Source organism: Grampus griseus (genome assembly GCF_964374135.1).
Source record: "Grampus griseus genome assembly, contig: HAP1_SCAFFOLD_656, whole genome shotgun sequence".
NCBI lineage: Eukaryota > Metazoa > Chordata > Mammalia > Artiodactyla > Delphinidae > Grampus > Grampus griseus.
In genome coordinates, this window is record NW_028132803.1 from 57,327 (window position 1) to 79,312 (window position 21,986).

The 21,986-nt window shown below is 41.0% G+C and overlaps 1 long non-coding RNA gene across 2 annotated transcripts; it reads left to right on the forward strand.

The window, feature by feature from the left end:
* The first annotated feature begins 464 nt into the window (after positions 1-464).
* Positions 465-21,270, forward strand: LOC309817834. Of its 2 annotated transcripts, XR_014296269.1 has the most exons (6): positions 465-583; positions 1,664-1,772; positions 5,101-5,182; positions 7,141-7,231; positions 9,674-9,735; positions 21,240-21,270. It is a non-coding gene; the product is annotated as an uncharacterized lncRNA (long non-coding RNA). The 2 variants fall into 2 exon arrangements; XR_014296270.1 differs by lacking the exon at positions 1,664-1,772.
* The last annotated feature ends 716 nt before the right edge of the window (positions 21,271-21,986 follow it).

Here is a 21,986-nt window from a genome sequence, read left to right on the forward strand (position 1 = left end):
TACTTGAATATCATAAACATTTAGGGTTTAACAGATTCGTTACCTATAGACGTTGTATCATGGATTGAAAAGACCATAGCCAGCGGGCAGCAGCGGGCGGAGCGACCGAGCGGCGGCGAGGGCTGGACGGCGGGTGCGGGGGTCCGTGCTCCCTCGCGGTGGAAGGCTGGGGTTCGCCAGAGACGCCGGGTTGCTCCGCGTTGCCAGGTTACCGAGCGCGTGCCCCCCGCCCGCTCTTCCGCCCGGGCCGCCCTCGGCGCCGCCTGAGCCGCGGTGCGGGCTGCGCGGGGCCCCGGGTCCGCGGAAGCCTGGGTCGGGGGCTGCGTGAGGGACTCTCGTCGCGCGTGGACGCTGCGCGAGCGCGCGGGGGACGTAGGGCGCCTACCTGGGGCTCCCCGGCGCTCCGGCTCCGCTCAGGGCGCCCTCTCAGGGGCCTCCGGCGCGAGGCCCCCTTCGTGGTCAAGATGGCGGCGCCCAGGCGGGCCGCGCCGAGGTGAGCTGGAGCTGGGCCCGGAGAGGGGTGAGTCAGCCACGCCCAGGACTTGGACCCCGGGCTCGTCTCCCGTCTCCCGGGGAGCGGCGGGTGAGTGGGCGCGGCCGCGCGTAGGTTCCTCTCGTGGGGTGGTCAGCTCTTCGTGCGTCCGCAGACTTCTGTCGTCTGATAGTCAGATCTGGGGTGGCCCAGGTTGGAGGCGAGGGTGCTTGATTGGGGAAACCTGAGGGGTTTAAGGACTCTGTTGGGATCGTTTCAGACCCCAGCAAGAAGCTGAGCAAGTTTTCTCCTCTCTTCCCAGCTAAGTGTTCTCCCCTCTCTGAAGACGCCAGCTTTTCTGAATCACCTTGTTCCCCGGGGGGATACAGTTGGTGGTTCTGACCGTGGAACGTAGGACCGGGCGCGGGGAAGCCTGAGCTGGTTCTAGTTACTTTGTTTGCAAAGCACTTGTCTTGTCTTTGGAATCTTTGTGTATATAACCAACGTTGGGAAGAGCCAGCGTTTTCTCCTCCAAAACACTGCGAGGGGTAACTTTATACGTAAGAAACAAGTGGGCGTTCACATCCATCTCTTTTCCAACCACTGAGTTTTGGTTGTGTTTCCTTTCTTTAAGTTTGTCTCGTTTTGAACTGATAACAAAACAAACAAACAAACAAAAAAACCATAGCCAGTTACACAAAGTATATACTCTAGTCTCAGTCCTGCCATTAATTAGCTATGTTACCTTAAGTCATTTAATTTTTCTAGGCCTCATTTTTCTCATGTGATGTTTTTTCTTTGGAAAAGTATAGTTTCTCGAAGTCGCTAATCTCTGTGTCATAGTTCAGCTTGGAGAAAACCTGTTCTTATCCAAACTCCATGACATTGTATTTCCAGCTCCAACTTTGGACTTTGAGTGAGTTGGGGGCAACTTTTTAAGGATATTTTCACACAGCTTTTTTAGTTAATATCAGTCTAGCTGACTTGTCATACTCAGACTTTCTCTCATATTCTTTTACCAGTGTTCCTTAGTCATATATATAAAGACTGTTGTGGGAAAAATGACCTCCTGGGTCAGCTTACTGCATGGTCATCGACACAGGACAGGGAGTAAGATTCTGTGGATTTTACAGAAGCAGATACAGGTTTCATTAACCATGTCCTCTCCCCTTTCATCTTACAAAAAAACAGCAGGCTTTTCTTGGAGAACTGCCAGATAATGCCATCCTGCCTCCTCACGGGCCCCGGGGATGAGTCGCCCAGGGACTGAACTCCAGTAAAGCAGGTGATTGGCTCATGGGTAGGCATCTGACCTCGGCTAAGTCTATCAGACTGCTCTCCAGAACTTTTCTCTCAGAGCAAAATGGAAGAATTGTCTTTTCTCTCTGGAATTTCTAAGCTGGGGAGATATGACTCTGGGACTCCCAGTGACCATCCAGCACAAGGAGAGACTTTCTGTAAAATAAAGTCTTGCAGAGGTAAGCAGCGCTGAGGGATGGAGAGAGAGCTGGAACCCTGCTGATACTCTGGAACGTCCAAATCCAACTGTATCTGAATATGGCTGCATCCCTGAATTTCTAGTACTTGTTTGTTGAGCTGGTTGTTGTTGTTTGGTTTTTGTTTTTAAATTTCCTTTGACTATTTTGAATTTGTTTTCAGCCATGTGCATTTGAAAGCATCATAGCTAAAAGAGCTAATTTCCTACATTAATGTCAGGTTTGCTGACTGGCATTCCTTAAGTGAAAAATCATAACCGCTATTTTCTTTAAATAAAATCCTTCTAGCTCAAGTTTGAGATATTCAAAACTCTGCCTCCTACCCCCCTCTTTTCCAACATTTACTATATCACCTTGAAGAACTTGTGACCACATCTTTCCCATCTAGACGCAGTTGAGAGAGAGAGCAAAGACTTCTGATATAAACTGCAACCTATACGCCTCCTACCTGGAAGCTTTAGAACATACTTGATTCTTGTCATTAAAGCTAATCTTTTGTTGTTGTCTCCAGGGCACAGAAGCATTTTCATGGCATAATGGAGTACAAAGTACATTAAGCCTAACTCTACTTCTCATCCTCTTTTACTTTAAATAGGCAGAAAAGAACAATCTCAAACACATTTTCCCAACAAATAAAATACATATACGATTATGTTTAGAAGACGTTTATGCAACATATAGTTAGACTGATGAATTAATGGACCTTTCGCCAATTGGCACAGTCAATATATATGTTCGATGTGCTCAATTAAAAAGAAGACAATAACATATTTTTACAGGTTAATTATCTGAGAAGAGTATTGTGCCAGCACACTTGATACTACAGTATTTCATGTTTGACAGGTAATCTTCTTTCAATTATATTTACTGCTAAATGTTTCTTGGATCAAGCTATTAAATTATAAGGTCAAAAGTAAAATGATATGAAATTACAATGATAAAGGGTCACATATCCCACTTTATGAGAATAGAAGTTCTAATTTCTTTTCAATACTACTAGTAGTGACCACAGTACTAATTTGAGCCCTTACTATGAGCCACTGTGCCCATACACATTTAGTTCTTACAGTAGTTCTGCAAAGGGCATATAATAATCCACCCTGTAAAGCTGAAGAAAGTGATTCTCATAGCTGAAAGTCACATAGCTGGTGAGTGGCAAAGTCTAGATTCAAACTTAGAGTCGTCTGACAATGCCCAGGTTGTTGACCACTATGTACACTGCTCAATTGTTGCACCAATAAAGAAGTGCTTGAAATAATTATAGATTTGCCCACCCCGAAACTGCAGTGATTTAAAGACATCAAAGTTGCCAGTTGCTTAACCACATCTACTTACAGTAAGAAATTACATTTTATTTCATTTCTAAAACAAGATTAATTCTGCAGGCCCATCGAAACTTGAGCACACAAATCCTACCTCCAAATGAAAGATGCTTGTTTTCCATTATTCAACACATGGCCCTGTACAGAGGCAATAAATATATAGTAGAATTTTTACTCAAATAAATGAGAAGAGAGGTTTCTTCTTGTCCTGATTCAGTGCCCATGATTATGGATTATGATGGCTCTTCCCAAACTTTACTTCATTCACTCCACTCTTTCTACAAAACTCCAGTAATGGAATCCATCATTCAGATATATGTGCAAAACGAAAGGACTGTATTAATACAGTTGCTGAAAGTCAAGTTGATAGAGCACAGGAAATACATCCTAATAAATGCAGCATTAATGTTTGTGTGGGCCTTGGAGTGAGGGGTAGAAGAATTTTCAGTTTAATGGAACATTTTGCCTCTTGCTATGAAAGTGCGGCTTAATAGTCTTGTAATCGGTCATTTACAGAATCCTCCATCTCTGGGTTTCATGCTTTCTTTACTCTGCAGCTGTTGATTCCTTCTCTTGTTCTGGATGGAAGATAGCAACGAAGCCACTTCAAAGGGCTCAGCCTGCCTTTTTGTGTTATTGTTTAGATGAAGATATTTCCATTTATTAAAGCACACTATTTAAACATTTTTATCATGTTTCAAACTTGACTGTGTCCTGAAGGTATGAGCACAGGCAGACATAATGGGGGATGTTTTCCAGGAGAGAACATACCCTTATCAAAGGAATTATCAGAATTTTCATGTATGGATTGAGAATCAAATTCTGGAGTTAGACCTGAATTTAAATTCATACTCACAACTTATTACCAGTCTCATCTTGATCAAACGGTTACCACACTTCTCATCAATTTCCTTATCTTTGAAAGCGGAATAAGAGAAGTATGCCTGGTGAAGTTACACATCAAGCTCATCTGATAGGATATTCATAAGGATTTTGCACAAAATATACATGGAAATATTTTAGCACCGAGTTTAGCATGCGAATCGTCTTCAATACATTTAAGAGCTATTATTTTATTATTATTATGCTATCATTAAATATCACTATTACTTAAATGTCATTATTGCTAAAATTGCTGTAAAGCTACCGCAATAACCCATGATGAATTCCCCTCTTCTGTTTCCTTTGTTTAAATGGAAAATATATATATAAATCTAGACAGAGAACACTTTAGTGATCCTATTCAGTGGAGTGAGAATTTCCATGGCACTGATTAAAACAAATCCTGAATTGCATGGACTTAAGATAGCAGAGAGGGGCTTCCCTGGTGGCGCAGTGGTTGAGAGTTCGTGACCCGATCCGGGAAGATCCCACATGCTGTGGAGCAGCTGGGCCTGTGAGCCATGGCTGCTGAGCCTGCGTGTCCGGAGCCTGTGCTCCGAAACGGGAGAGGCTGCAACAGTGAGAGGCCCGCGTACCGCAAAGAAGAAAAAAAAAAAAAAAAAAGATAGCAGAGAGGCTAAGAGATTTGAAGTTAGACATCCCCAAGTGTGAATTCTACTGTGACCCTCTTCTAGCTCTAGAACCTTGAGGAAGTTACTTAAACTTTCTGAGCTTTACTACTAGTTTCCTCATCTGTATCTTTTTCAGGACTATTTATTAAGCATCTTCCTGGTCTCTATGCTTGGACATATCAATGAATAAATTAGACAAGAGCCTTTGCCTGCGTGCTCCTTCTTGCATGCTTTCTCCCTCCTTACACTCTCGTGTGGAAACGGATGTTATAAATAAATTCTATGCTTTGTCACAGGTTGATGGGCGCTACGGGATAAGGCAAAGGATGTGAAGGTCACTGAAGAGGCTTGGGTTGGGAGTGCTGGAGGAGTGTACAGGTAGGTTCTGATTTTAAATAGGGTAGTCAGGGTGGATTTTATAAGTTGACATTTGAGCAAAGACTTGAAGTGAGGATGTCAGAATGTATGATGGGGAGACCACTCCCTGGGAGCAAGAATAACCAGTCCCAACACTCTAAGGCAGAAATATGCCGGGCAGCTTGGAGGAATATCAAGGAGGCCACCCTGGCTGACTTAGTCAGTGGGGAGGAAGAGACAGCAGGAGGGCTGGAGGTTGGATATGTGATGGGATGGATTGGATAAGTCCTGGGAGGCCATCACATGCATTGTGTCTTTTACTCTAAGTGTAGGCAGCCAGGGGCAGGATTTTAGCCGAGGTGTGGCATGAACTGTCTCTTGTTTGAAAAGCATAACTGTATCTGTGGTCTTGAGGATGTGGGGAGAGAGTGGAGTCAGGGAGAATCTCGGGAGGCGACTACAGGATCCTCAAGGTCTATGTTGTTGGCCTGCACCAGACTGCTAGCGGCTGGTAATTTTCAGAAGTGGCACATTGGGAAGGTTGTGACAGCATTTCGTGGTAGATTGAATGCAAGAATGGAAAGGAAGAGGGGGTCAAGGGTGAATTTGAGATTTAGGGCCTGGGGAACTGGAAAGGTGTGGTTACTGTCACCTAAGACGGAAAAAGTTTGGGGTAGAGCATGTTTGGGGGATTAAAGACCAGTTTTGGAGGTATAAGATTTGCGATGTTTTCGTGACGTCCAAGTAGAGATGCTGAGTACACAGTTGGATACACAAGTCTGCAGTTCTGAAGAAAGGTCTAAACTAGAGATACCCTTTAATACCATGGAGATATTAAGAATAATTACACGGAAGCGCTATTTTAAAGATAAAATGAAGTAATGCAATTAGCACTCTGTCTTCTCAAAACATTTAATAACTGTTAGCTAAAATAATTACCTGAAATGAAAAAATACCTATAGTTTGTTTTGTTGTTTGCAGTAAAAGTGAATAAAATGTCACAATTATTTTAATAGTATTTGTGACACAGTAGTTTTAGTTAAGACACCATGACTACAAACATTTACAATAAACCTTTCAGTCTCCTGCTTTTCACTCTGATAGGGTACTTGGAACCATATTTTGTAAGGTTTAAGTTAGTTGTCACAGGGTACCTCTTTAATTAGAAGTAATTCTGAACTGCCTAGTTCCATGCAGTTTTATATACATATATGTATAATTATTATTTTATGATTTATCAAACTCAGTTGAAAATTTGCATCACTGATATACATTAGAATTTAAGCATTTACCCAGGTACTCAAGGAAAAAAATGTACTTGTCTTGTAATTTCCATAGGGGTACTTCCTTTCACATCTTCCCTTCACTTTGCAATTGCAAACATGGCAGGGGAAATATTATCTTACTGGTCTTTGAGTTCCCCTTAGCTATCTGCAAGTCCTTAAACAGCCTTTGTGGCTTAACCAAAATTCTCTTCCATCTTCATTCCGCTAACAGATATTGGTCTAAGCATGTACTTATACTAAAAAATGCATGACCACGTTGTCTCTACACATCTATAATTTTATGTTAACACTAACATTATGTAAGCTATACTTTAATTGCAATTATAACAGATTTTATGTCAACACACATCCATTTCTAGTGTTCATCTGGTGTTCAAGGGGAGAGCAGCATGTCGTAAATTTTATCAAAATATAACATCTGAAGAATAGAACAGAGGGTAATTGTGTAATTCTGTATTCACTCTAATTAAGTTCAGTGGAGTTGGCATAATAGAATTAAGATGAAAGAAAAAGACATCGAGGTACCACGGCTCCCTCTCCTAACACACCCTGTTCGTATCCGAGAGCAGAGACTCAGCACCTTTCTGTACAGAAATGGAGACAGGAAGAGGCCAGAGGATGAATGACAGGCACGAATGAGGTGGAACTTTGAAGAGCAACATGGAAATGAAATACTTCTTTTGTATTTGGTAGGTGGGGAAAATGTACCAGCGTGTATGCCTACTGGGACCACGTTTTCCAGAACAGTTAAGCCCAGTGTCCACTATGCTGTCCCACCTTCCTCGTAAGTAGGAACATCCTGTTACTTGAATCTTTGCTTCCTGTTTCTTGATAGCTGGTTGAGAAGATTATCACAGGAACTGCATCTTGTTAGCAAACACACTGTTTTGAAATGATTGACACTCACTGAAGAGTGGCAACTCCAAGCTTGCTCTCTCTTGATCTTGGACTATTTAAGTCTGGAGTGCAGGAGTGGGTTATGGGGAAAGACCATTGGAATTCTTATGTCTTCAGCATAATGGTTATAGCATAATGGTTAGGAGTGTAGGTGCTGGTTCAAATCTCTGCTTTCCACTTGCTAACCATATGAGCTTGGGCAATTTACCTGATTACCTGAACCTCAATACTCCTGCCTATAAAATGATGTTAATAATATTTCATCCCCATAGACTTGTTTTCAATGTTAAAATGAAGTCACTTACACCAAGCACTTAATACAATGCCTAGAGCATAGTAAAGTCTATTATTATTACTATTACTACTATTCCTATTACTATTACTACTACTACTTCTATTATTATTATTACTATCACGATGCCAGTTGCTATTTTTCTATGCCTTATTCCATTATCTTCTGCCCTGTCCCCCCATTTCTGTCTATTTTCTGTACAAGGGTAGGTTTGTCACAGAGCAGTTTCTTTCCGTAATGTCTGACTCTTAGTCATCAAGGTGACTGGTCCACGACCCGGCATTCATTGCTGCTCGTTGAAGCAACACATTTTGAGAAGGGGAGTTGGATATTGATGCCAAGTTGGGTCAAGGAGAGAGAATTTTCTCTCTTCTGCACTCAGAGAGCTAAGTGAAATATTCAGGCCTCAGAAGGAGAATCAGGCAAAGGGCAACATGCTTAATTTCATACCTTAGTGATTAAGAACAAGTCAGACAGGCTGGATTTGAACTCATTTCCGTCATGTACTGACAACGGGATCTTAGGTGCTTTTGTAACCCGTCTGAGGCTCAGTCAACATCTGAAAGAGACGAATAACATTATCAGGACCTAGCATATAGCCTCGTTGTAATAAGTGAGTAAATCCTTTTAAAACGTTCAGCACGTTGTTTGGCATATAAACACGTAATAAAATTTAGCTTCTTTGACTACTACCGCTGCTAATATTATTAAGTAGCTGAGCAGATCCGAGGCCCATTTTTTTCTTAGATTGCACATAATCATTTGGACAACCAGCTCACATTGATCAACCGTTGCTTATATATAAACCCCCATGAACCCAAAGGTGCTTTAACTGTCTCCCAGTCAGAGCCTGTTCTGGGGGCAGAAGCAACACTGGCACTACCCCCGTCATCTTTGCCTTTATTGTCACTACACTCGCCTGCTGTACTGAGCACTTTCTGTTTGCCAGGCGCCAAATTTAGCCCTGCGTATGCACTATATCATGTAGTTCTCGCACTCAGGTGGGAGACATTATCATCATCCCTAATTTTCAGATAAAGACGCCGAGCTGCTGGAAAGGTAAGAAACTTGACCCACAGCAAGAGATGGAGCCGGAGTATTCAAACCCTTCTCTCTGACCTCAAGAACCCTTAAATATTAGCATACTACTACATCCTGGTAAGAAAATCTGCTTCCAACCACTCTGGTGAGAGTAGAAATGATTCTCAGTCCCCACATTCCTCTATTGCCCATGCCACCCTAGCCTCAGGACTAGGTGGGAAAGGAAGTGATCTCTTCAAAGAGCAGCCAAAGGGAACCTACTCCCTTCTGCCTTTTCATAATCAACTAACCAATATTTTATTTCCTTCTTAAGAGTCCCCATGTGTTCCTTTGGGTACTTAGCTTGGCCTTTTAGAATTCTGACATTCTGTACATGACTCATCCACTGTATTTCATGTTAATTTATTGAGGTCAAGTATAGGGTCTTACTCATCCTGAAGTCCAGCTATCCCCTGTCACATCTAACTCTGTTCTTTTCTTCTTGTAGTACATCTGCAGATATTTATTTGAATTTTGTTGAATTGTTCTCATCAATAGTACATTAAAAGTTATACAGAAAGTGCTTTCTTATAAGGAAAACCATCTAAATAGATTTCTAGCTCTTTACTTTTTATAGCACTATTGTAGAGATTATAGATCTCCAGTAATATTTTTTAGATTGAGTTCTTCATATCATCTTATTTTTACATATAATGATAAATCTGAATTTTCTCTATCAAAGCTCTGTGACTTCACTGGCTTGTAACTTAGCTTGTTGATTATGTGTTGTTGACTTTTCCATTTACAATGATGTTTGATCCTGGTAAGGATGGGGCTGGGTGGGAAGGTACATGTTAGGGCCATCAATTGGTTTTGTAGAGAACTAACATAAAGATCTAAAGTCTCATCATATTTCTGCAGAACTCATGAATCATTTTATTATAATTCCATTCATTCAGGGAGTATAAAACCATTTTCAAATTGTTATTCCTAATTTGTTCATCTTCTCTTCCTTAGTCTTAGTGAGAAGAGAGCAGGCTGAATGGAAGACAGTCATTATGACCACTTGGGCCACTAAGGTAGGCATCAGTCCCAGAGTTTTGTTTTCATCTCTCCACTATTAATATTGGGTAATGTCTTGAGTGCTTACTTGGTGCAAATTACTTAGCCGACCATGGCAAATGGATTGTGTCATTTCATCCTCTGATAGTCATACAATTAATGTATGTGTTATTATGATATCCCATAATGCATACATGGAACAGAGCCTCAGAAGTAGTTATTTGCTCACCAAAATATGGTAGATGTGGAATGTGGACTCAGGTCTGATAGACTCCTAAATCACTCCTAGTGATTTTTACCACTAAATTAAAGTTGTATACCTTTGGAGAGTAGATAGTTTCTAAAATTTCCTCAGCTCTAACGTTTTATAATTAAATTTTTGTCTGATGGCAAGCTTAACAGTTAAGATGGGTAGGAAGGAATGCCAACCTGTTGAATGGAATTTCCCTGAAATAATCCTGTTTTATGACACGAGTTCACTGATTCATTCACTCAGCATGTATTGAATGTTTGCTCTGTGCAAAGGCATTTTAGGCATCACAGTGGAGTGAGCGCCCCTTCCATAGACTCTCCTGCAGCACTCAGAGAAGTCTTGGACTGGTTTGCCTGTTATGGAATGGGGCTTGGTGATAGAAGCCTGGTTTGTCCTCCACTGATAAAACTTAGACATACTTATATGAGTTTAGAGGCATCTTGAAGCCGTGGGATAGTAACACACATGAATCTTACCATTTTTGCCTGGGATTAATGATATAAAGGCTTTGGATTTGGGTATGGAAAACGGGTGCAATTATGGCGTGTTGGTTCTACATATATACGGACATCACGTGTCATCAGCCTGCAGCTACCTGCCATTCCTCACTACTCCTTCTTTTCACAAACCAAACAAGTACCTTCTTATCTCTCCTGTGGATAAGCTCTTGACAGTGGCACTAGGGCCTCCCTCAATAAGTACATCATTGGCTAAAGCAGTGGTTTCTCAGATATGCATTGAATAACCCTTAAGGTGGATTGACATTCCACTGCCTAGAATAGAATATGGTGTTTTTTAGAAATCGGGGGGAAAAAATAGGCCACCAGATGTACTTTTTTTAATTTAAATTGTTTATATATATATATATATATATATGAACAATTGATATATATGTGTATGTATACTTGTTCATATATATGAATGACTTAAAATTGAAGAGATATATATATATACACACACATATATATATGTATATTTAAATTTTGGCTTCTGTTAGCAAGTAGTAAATTAAATTATTAGCAGATCCATACTGCAGGGAAATAACCAATCAGATTTCATTCAATAGCTTGCTTTTTTGTAGATTTATGGTTGTGATTTTATATCTGCAGGTATGTTTGCTGAAGAAAATATTTCTGCCACTTTACACAAAATTAAATTCATTTAATACCAATGCGGCATGTCTCAAATGTCTTAATACAGTTTTAATCTTTAATCGCATCAGAAGTATGAAATTAGAAACGTACCCCAAAATCATTTGAAGATATAATTACTTTCATTTCCCTTATACTTTTGAGACTTTTGAAAAATAAGTATTTAGTTGTACTTATCTGTTTCTGTCTCTCTAAGGATAGCAAACACTGAAGCACAATTCTTTTTAAAAGTCAGTATTAAAAATATATTGTCCAAGATGATCAAAACTAAGGAAGTGGCAAAGAAATTCAAAAATTTAAACTTTCAGACTTCCGGGAAGATGGCGGAAGAGTAAGACGCGGAGATCACGTTCCTCCCCACAGATACACCAGAAATACATCTACGCGTGGAACAACTCCTACAGAGCATCTACTGAACGCTGGCAGAAGACCTCAGACCTCCCAAAAGGCAAGAAACCCCCCACGTACCTGGGTAGGGCAAAAGAAAAAACTAAACAGAGACAAAAGGATAGGGACGGGTCCTGCACCAGCGGGAGAGAGCTGTGAAGGAGGAAAAGTGTCCACACACTAGGAAGCCCCTTCGCGGGTGGAGGCTTCGGGAGGCGGAGTGGGGGAGCTTGGGAGCCGCGGAGGAGAGCACAGCAACAGGGGTGCGGAGGGCAAAGCGGACAGATTCCAGCGCAGAGGATCGGGCCGACCGGAACTCGCCAGCCGAGAGGCTTGTCTGCTCGCACGCCGGGGCGGGCGGGACTGGGAGCTGAGGCTCCGGCTTTTGTCGGAGCGCCGGGAGAGGACTGAGGTTGGCGGCGTGAACACAGCCTGCAGGGCGTTAGTGCACCGCGGCTGGCCGGGAGAGAGTCCGGGGAGAAGTCTGGAACTGCCGAAGAGGCAAGAGACTTTTACGTCCCTCTTTGTTTCCTGGTGCACGAGGAGAGGGGATTAAGAACGCTGCTTGAGAGAGCTCCAGGGACGGGCGCGAGCCGCGGCTAAAAGTGCGGAGCCCAGAGACAGACATGAGACGCTAGGGCCGCTGCTGCCGCCACTGGGAGGCCTGTGTGCGAACACAGGTCACTAGCCACACGCCCTTCCGGGGACCCTGTGCAGCCCGCCACTGCCAGGGTCCCGGGATCCAGGGACAACTCCCCCGGGAGAACGCACAGGCGCGCCTCAGGCTGCAACTTCTCGCCGGCCTCTGCCGCCGCAGGCCCGCCCCACACTCCGTGCCCCTCCCTACCCCCGGGCCTGAGTGAGCCAGAGCCTCCGAATCAGCGGCTCCTTTAACCCCGTCCTGTCTGAGCAAAGAACAGACGCCCTCCGGTGACCTACACGCACAGGCGGGGCTAAATCCAAAGCTGAGCCCCTGGGAGCTGTGAGAACAAAGAAGAGAAAGGGAAATCTCTCCCAGCAGCCTCAGAAGCAGCGGATTAAAGCTCCACAATCAACTTGATATACCCTGCATCTGTGGAATACCTGAATAGACAACCAATCGTCCCAAATTAAGGAGCCCTGTGGATGAAAGGCTCTTGGTGCTGCAGCCAGGAGTCAGTGCTGTGCCTCTGAGGTGGGAGAGCCAACTTCAGGACACTGATCCACAAGAGACCTCCCAGCTGCACATAATATCAAACAGCAAAAATTTCCGAGAGATCTCCATCTCAACGCCAGCACCCAGCTTCACTCAACGACCAGCAAGCTACAGTGCTGGACATCCTATGCCAAACAACTAGCAAGACAGGAACACAACCCCACCCATTAGCAGAGAGGCGGCCCAAAATCATAATAAGTCTACAGACACCCCAAAACACACCACCAGACGTGGACCTGCACACCAGAAAGACAAGATCTAGCCTCATCCACCAGAACACAGGCACTAGTACCCTCCACCAGGAAGCCTACACAACCCACTGAACCAACCTTAGCCACTGGGGACAGACACAAAAAACAACAGGAACTACGAACCTTCAGCCTGCAAAAAAGGAGACCCCAAACACAGTAAGATAAGCAAAATGAAAAGAAAAACACACAGCAGATGAAGGAGCAAGATAAAAACCCATGAGACCTAACAAATGAAGAGGAAATAGGCAGTCTACCTGAAAAAGAATTCAGAATAATGATAGTAAGGTTGATCCGAAATCTTGGAGATAGAATGGACAATAGAATGGACAAAATGCAAGAATCAGTTAACAAGGACCTAGAAGAACTAAAGATGAAACAAGCAACGATGAACAACACAATAAATGAAATTAAAAGTACTCTAGATGGGATCAATAGCAGAATAACTGAGGCAGAAGAACGGATAAGTGACCTGGAAGATAAAATAGTGGAAATAACTACTGCAGAGCAGAATAAAGAAAAAAGAATGAAAAGAACTGAGGACAGTCTCAGAGACCTCTGGGACAACATTAAACGTACCAACATTCGAATTATAGGGGTTCCAGAAGAAGAAGAGAAAAAGAAAGGGACTGAGAAAATATTTGAAGAGATTATAGTTGAAAACTTCCCTAATATGGGAAAGGAAATAGTTAATCAAGTCCAGGAAGCACAGAGAGTCCCATACAGGATAAATCCAAGGAGAAATACGCCAAGACACATATTAATCAAACTGTCAAAAATTAAATACAAAGAAAACATATTAAAAGCAGCAAGGGAAAAACAACAAATAACACACAAGGGAATCCCCATAAGGTTAACAGCTGATCTTTCAGCAGAAACTCTGCAAGCCAGAAGGGAGTGGCAGGACATATTGAAAGTGTTGAAGGAGAAAAACCTGCAACCAAGATTACTCTACCCAGCAAGGATCTCATTCAGATTTGATGGAGAAATTAAAACCTTTAGAGACAAGCAAAAGCTGAGAGAGTTCAGCACCACCAAACCAGCTCTACAACAACTGCTAAAGGAACTTCTCTAGGCAAGAAACACAAAAGAAGGAAAAGACCTACAATAACAAACCCAAAACAATTAAGAAAATGGGAATGGGAACACACATATCGATAATTACCTTAAATGTAAATGGACTAAATGCTCCCACCAAAAGACACAGATTGGCTGAATGGATACAAAAACAAGACCCATATATTTGCTGTCTACAAGAGACCCACTTCAGACCTAGAGACACATACACACTGAAAGTAAGGGGATGGAAAAAGGTATTTCATGCAAATGGAAACCAAAAGAAAGCTGGAGTAGCAATTCTCATATCAGACAAAATAGACTTTAAAACAAAGACTATTAGAAGAGACAAAGAAGGACACTACATAATGATCAAGGGATCGATCCAAGAGGAAGATATAACAATTGTAAATATTTATGCACCCAACATAGGTGCACCTCAATACATAAGGCAAATACTGACAACCATAAAAGGGGAAATCAACAGTAACACATTCATAGTAGGGGACTTTAACACCCCACTTTCACCAATGGACAGATCATCCAAAATGAAAATAAATAAGGAAACACAAGCTTTAAATGATACATTAAATGAGATGGAGTTAATTGATATTTATAGGACATTCCATCCAAAAACAACAGAATACACATTTTTCTCAAGTGCTCATGGAACATTCTCCAGGATAGATCATATCTTGGGTCACAAATCAAGCCTTGGTAAATTTAAGAAAATTGAAATTGTATCAAGTATCTTTTCCGACCACAACGCTATGAGACTCGATATCAATCACAGGAGAAGATCTGTAAAAAATACAAACACATGGAGGCTAAACAATACACTACTTAATAATGAAGTGATCACTGAAGAAATCAAAGGGGAAATCAAAAAATACCTAGAAACAAATGACAATGGAGACACGACGACTCAAAATCTATGGGATGCAGCAAAAGCAGTTCTAAGAGGGAAGTTTATAGCAATACAATCTTACCTTAAGAAACAGGAAACATCTCGAATAAACAACCTAACCTTGCACCTAAAGCAATTAGAGAAAGAAGAACAAAAAAACCCCAAAGTTAGCAGGAGGAAAGAAATCATAAAAATCAGATCAGAAATAAATGAAAAAGAAATGAAGGAAACGATAGCAAAGATCAGTAAAACTAAAAGCTGGTTCTTTGAAAGGATAAACAAAATTGATAAACCATTAGCCAGACTCATCAAGAAAAAAAGGGAGAAGACTCAAATCAATAGAATTAGAAATGAAAAAGGAGAAGTAACGACTGACACTGCAGAAATACAAAAGATCATGAGAGATTACTACAAGCAACTCTATGCCAATAAAATGGACAACCTGGAAGAAATGGACAAATTCTTAGAAAGGCACAACCTGCCAAGACTGAATCAGGAAGAAATAGAAAATATGAACAGACCAATCACAAGCACTGAAATTGAAACTGTGATTAAAAATCTTCCAACAAGCAAAAGCCCAGGACCAGATGGCTTCACAGGCGAATTCTATCAAACATTTAGAGAAGAGCTATCACCTATCCTTCTCAGACTCTTCCAAAATATAGCAGAGGGAGGAACACTCCCCAACTCATTCTACGAGGCCACCATCACCCTGATACCAAAACCAGACAAGGCTGTCACAAAGAAAGAAAACTACAGGCCAATATCACTGATGAACATAGATGCAAAGATCCTCAACAAAATACTAGCAAACAGAATCCAACAGCACATTAAACGGATCATACACCATGATCAAGTGGGGTTTATTCCAGGAATGCAAGGATTCTTCAATATACGCAAATCAATCAACGTGATACACCATATTAACAAATTGAAGGAGAAAAACCATATGATCATCTCAATAGATGCAGAGAAAGCTTTTGACAAAATTCAACACCGATTTATGATAAAAACCCTGCAGAAAGTAGGCATAGAGGGAACTTTCCTCAACATAATAAAGGCCATATATGACAAACCCACAGCCAACATCGTCCTCAATGGTGAAAAACTGAAAGCATTTCCACTAAGATCAGGAACAAGACAAGGTTGCCCACTCTCACCACTCTTATTCAACATAGTTTTGGAAGTTTTAGCCACAGCAATCAGAGAAGAAAAGGAAATAAAAGAATCCAAATCGGAAAAGAAGAAGTAAAGCTGTCACTGTTTGCAGATGACATGATACTATACATAGAGAATCCTAAAGATGCTACCAGAAAACTACTAGAGCTAATCAATGAATTTGGTAAAGTAGCAGGATACAAAATTAATGCACAGAAATCTCTGGCATTCCTATACACTAAGGATGAAAAATCTGAAAGTGAAATCAAGAAAACACTCCCATTTACCATTGCAACAAAAAGAATAAAATACCTAGGAATAAACCTACCTAAGGAGACAAAAGACCTGTATGCAGAAAATTATAAGACACTGATGAAAGAAATTAAAAATGATACAAATAGATGGAGAGATATACCATGTTCTTGGATTGGAAGAATCAACATTGTGAAAATGACTCTACTACCCAAAGCAATCTACAGATTCAATGCAATCCCTATCAAACTACCACTGGCATTTTTCACAGAACTAGAACAAAAAATCTCACAATTTGTATGGAAACACAAAAGACCCCGAATAGCCAAAGCAATTTTGAGAACGAAAAATGGAGCTGGAGGAATCAGGCTTCCTGACTTCAGACTATACTACAAAGCTACAGTAATCAAGACAGTATGGTACTGGCACAAAAACAGAAATATAGATCAATGGAACAGGATAGAAAGCCCAGAGATAAACCCACGCACATATGGTCACCTTATCTTTGACAAAGGAGGCAGAAATGTACAGTGGAGAAAGGACAGCCTATTCAATAAGTGGTGCTGGGAAAACTGGACAGCTACATGTAAAAGTATGAGATTAGATCACTCCCTAACACCATACACAAAAATAAGCTCAAAATGGATTAAAGACCTAAATGTAAGGCCAGAAACTATCAAACTCTTAGAGGAAAACATAGGCAGAACACTCTATGACATAAATCACAGCAAGATCCTTTTTGACCCACCTCCTAGAGAAATGGAAATAAAAACAAAAGTAAACAAATGGGACCTAATGAAACTTAAAAGCTTTTGCGCAGCAAAGGAAACCATAAAGAAGACCAAAAGACAACCCTCAGAATGGGAGAAAATATTTGCAAATGAAGCAACTGATAAAGGATTAATCTCCAAAATTTATAAGCAGCTCATGCAGCTTAATAACAAAAGAACAAACAACCCAATCCAAAAATGGGCAGAAGACCTAAATAGACATTTCTCCAAAGAAGATATACAGAGTGCCAACAAACACATGAAAGAATGCTCAACATCACTAATCATTAGAGAAATGCAAATCAAAACTACAATGAGATATCATCTCACACCAGTCAGAATGGCCATCATCAAAAAATCTAGAAACAATAAATGCTGGAGAGGGTGTGGAGAAAAGGGAACCCTCTTACACTGTTGGTGGGAATGTAAATTGATACAGCCACTGTGGAGAACAGTATGGAGGTTCCTTAAAAAGCTACAAATAGAACTACCATATGACCCAGCAATCCCACTACTGGGCATATACCCTGAGAAAACCATAATTCAAAAAGAGTCATGTACCAAAATGTTCATTGCAGCTCTATTTACAATAGCCCAGAGATGGAAACAACCTAAGTGTCCATCATCGGATGAATGGATAAAGAAGATGTGGCACATATATACAATGGAGTATTACTCAGCCATAAAAAGAGACGAAATTGAGCTATTTGTAATGAGGTGGATAGACCTAGAGTCTGTCATACAGAGTGAAGTAAGTCAGAAAGAGAGAGACAAATACCGTATGCTAACACATATATATGGAATTTAAGAAAAAGTCATGAAAAACCTAGGGGTGAAACAGGAATAAAGACACAGACTTACTAGAGAATGGACTTGAGGCTATGGGGAGGGGGAAGGGTAAACGGTGACAAAGCAATAAAGAGGCATGGACATGTATACACTACCAAACGTAAGGTAGATAGCTAGTGGGAAGCAGCCGCATAGCACAGGGAGATCAGCTCGGTGCTGTGTGACCGCCTGGAGGGGTGGGATAGGGAGGGTGGGAGGGAGGGTGACGCAAGCGGGAAGAGATATGGGAACATATGTATAAAAAAAAAAAAAAAAAAAAAAGCAATCAGGGGGAATCAAATTACATAATTGAGGTATACTATGTAACACAGAGCCTAGCATATGGTAAGTATATGCTATAATTAATAGTTATCATTGTTGTAACAATAAAACTGGATTCAAGTTAAAAAAAAAAATTTAAACTTTCAAAGGGTGCTTTTTCTGTGAATGTGTAGTACTTGTTCTTCTGAAGGAATTAATCTTTTTAAAAATTTAATTAACTTATTTTTTATTGAAGTATACTTGGTTTACAGCGTTGTGTTAATTACTGCTGTACAGCAAAGTGACTCTGTTACACATATGTGTATACATTCTTTTTCATATTCTTTTCCATTATGGTTTATCACAGGATATTGAATATAGTTCCCTGTGCTACAGTAGGACCTTGTTGTTTAGCCAATCTATATATACCAGTTTGCATCTGCTAATCCCAAACTCCCAGTTCATCCCTCTCCCACCTGCTTCCCCCTTGGCAGCCACCAGTCTATTCTCTATTTCTCTGATTCTGTTTCTGTTTCATAGATAGGTTCATTTGTGTCATATTTTAGATTCCACATATAAGTGGTATCATGGTATTTGTCTTTCTCTTTCTGACTTACTTTGCTTAGTATGATAATCTCTAGTTGCATCCATGTTGCTGCTGCAAATGGCATTATTTCATTCTTTGTTTTATGGCTGAGTAGTATTTCACTGTATATATGTACCAGATCGTCTTTATCCATTCATCTGTTGATGGACATTTAGGTTGTTTCCATGTCTTGGCTATTGTGAATATTGCTGCTGTGAAGATCAGGGTGAATGTGTCTTTTTGAATTCTAGTTTGGTCTGGATATACGCCCAGGAGTGGGATTGCTGGATCATATGGTAGGTCTATTTTTAGTTTTCTGAGGAACCTCCATGCTGTTTTCCACAGTGGCGGCACCAACTTACATTCCCACCAACAGTGTTGTAGGAGGGTTCCCTTTTCTCCACACCCTCTCCAGCATATGTTATTTGTAGACTTTTTAATGATGGCCATTCTGACTGGTGTGAGGTGGTACCTCATGGTAGTTTTGATTTGCATTTCTTTAATAATTGGCAGTGTTGAGCCTCTTTTCATGTGCCTATTGGCCGTCTGTATTTCTTCCTTGGAGAAATGTCTCTTTAAGTCTTCTGCCTATTTTTTTGATTGGGTTGTTTGCTTTTATTGTCATCAAGTTGTATGAGCTGTTTGTATATTTTGGAAATTAAGCCCTTGCTGGTCGCATCATTTGCAAATATTTTCTCCCATTCTGTAGGTTGTCTTTTCATTTTGTTTATGGTTTCCTTTGCTGTGCAAAAGCGTGTAAGTTTGATTCGGTCCCCTTTGTTTATTTTCATTTTTATTTCTATTGTCTTGGGAGACTGACCTAAGAAAACATTGGTATGATTTATGTCAGAGAATATTTTGCCTGTGTTCTCTTCTAGAAGTTTTATGGTGTCATGTCTTATGTTTAAGTCTTTAAGACATTTTGAGTTTATTTTCGTGTATGGTGAAAGGATGTGTTCTAACTTCACTGGTTTATATAAGGCTGTCCAACTTTACCAACACCACTTGCGGAAGAGACTGTCTCTTTCCCATTATATATTCTTGCCTCCTTTGTCAAAGATTAATTGTCAAAGATTAACTGAGATGTGTGGGTTTATTTCTGGGCTCTGTATTCTGTTCCATTGATCCATATGTCTGTTTTTGTGCCAATACCACGCTGTTTTGATTACTGTGACTTTGGAGTGCTGTCTGAGTCTGGGGTGGCTATGCCTCCAACGTTGTTCTTTTTCTTCAGGATTGCTTCGGCAATTCTGGGTCTTTTATGGTTCTGTATGAATTTTAGGATTATTTATTCTAATTGCGTGAAAAATGTCATGGGTAATTTGATAGGGATCGCATTAAATCTGTAGATTGCTTTGGGTAGTATGAGCATTTTAACAATGTTAATTCCTCCAACCCAAGAACATGAGATGTCTTTCCATTTCTTTGAATCATCTTCACTTTCCTTTATTAATGTCTTACAGTTCTCAGCATTTAAGTCTTTTGCCTTCTTGGTGAGGTTTATTCCTAAGTATTTTATTTTTGGGGTTGTGATTTTAAAAGGCATTGTTTTTTTACATTCCCTTTCCGATATTTCATTGTTGGTGTAAAGAAATGCAACCAATTTCTGTATGTTAATCTTGTATTCTGCTACCTTGCTGAATTCGTTTATCAGTTGTAGTAGTTTTCATGTAGAGTCTCTAGGGTTTTCTATATATAGTATCATATCATCTGCATCTAATGACAATTTTACCTCTTCCTGAAGGAATTAATCTTGAAGTTCTACTAAGACTTTTGGGATACCTGTTTTAATGAGCCACTACTTCCTGCCTGAGATTGCACTATGCACCAGAGATTCTAGAATTAGCATAATAAAACTAATAATGCAAACAACAGCAACAAATCTTCACAAACCTTCCTTGCAAGGAAGTAAAGTCCACTGGAAACACAGACAAGTGAAACACACATTCAAAATGGCAGTGATTCTCAAACATTTATGTGCTGAAGAATCATGACAAGCCTGATAACCAGGGCAATTACTAGACCCCTTCTCCAGCTGGTCAGGTGTAAGGTCCTGTAACTCTATTTTTGGTGAATGCCTCCAGGAGAGTGTGAGACAGATGTTCTCAGTTGTCGTCAACCTTTAGTGTGCATCAGATATGCCTGAGAATATTGTTAAAACACAGATTGCTGGGCTCCAGTGCCAGAGTTCTAACCAGTTCCCAGGTGTGGCTGATATTGCTGGCCCAGGGACCACATTTTGAGAACCACCTTTCAAAACTCTGCAGTATGCGGTTGTGTGTGTTGTGAATGAGACGGGCCCAGAGAACCAAAGGAGGGCAAAGGGACTCTGCCCTAAATTAGCCAAAGGTAACAATAGCAGCTAGAATTGATTGACCCAAGAAAAAATTATAAGAACTTTACCTGCATTTGCTCATTTAATCCTTTCAGTAAGGAACGTAGGTGCTACTTAGTGTTCTTCTTTTACAGGGGTGTCCAGAGAAGGTAACTACTTTGCCCACATCCTAAACTGGTAAGTAACAGATTAAGAATTCAAGTCTAGGAAGTCTGATTCCAGAGCCCACACCTCTACTCTTTCTGTATGTAGAGAGGAGTAAAGGGTTGTCAGTGAAGCCTTCCTGGGGCCCCTGGCCTCTGAGTGTAGTTAGAAGGATGAGTGGACATAAAGATCATTATTTGTGTGTGGTGGGGGTAGGGGAGGAGGTATGAGGGCTTCCAGAAGAGCCTGCCCTCCCCATACATCTGCTATAAGCAAGTCTGATGATCAGGAGTCCGGAACATGAGTATGACTATGGGATACTGAGAAGGGTTCTAGAACGCTGAGGTTAAGAGTTCTGGATCAGTTAGTAGTAACAGAAAGTGAATGAGTGATTTACCTTACTTTCCACGGGTAGCAGGAAGTTTGGAGATAGTCCCTCTAGCGTTAGTCCAGCTGCTGAAGGGCATCACCAGGGGACTGGGTTGCTTCACTCTTCCAGCTTCCACATCTCTAGCACGTCCACATAGCTTCAAAGTGACCCCAGAATCTCCAATAGTGTTCCAACAATTGGGGCAGGAAGAAAGAAAAGGAAAAAAAAAAAAGAAATTAAGTAAGAAAAAAAAGGCAGTGTCTAACTCAGAGAGCAAATTTTTTACCACAGATGGTCAGCAGACTTGCACTTAGATCTCATCCGCTCGGATTTTAAACTGGCCACCTTAGCCTTAAGGATAATGGGG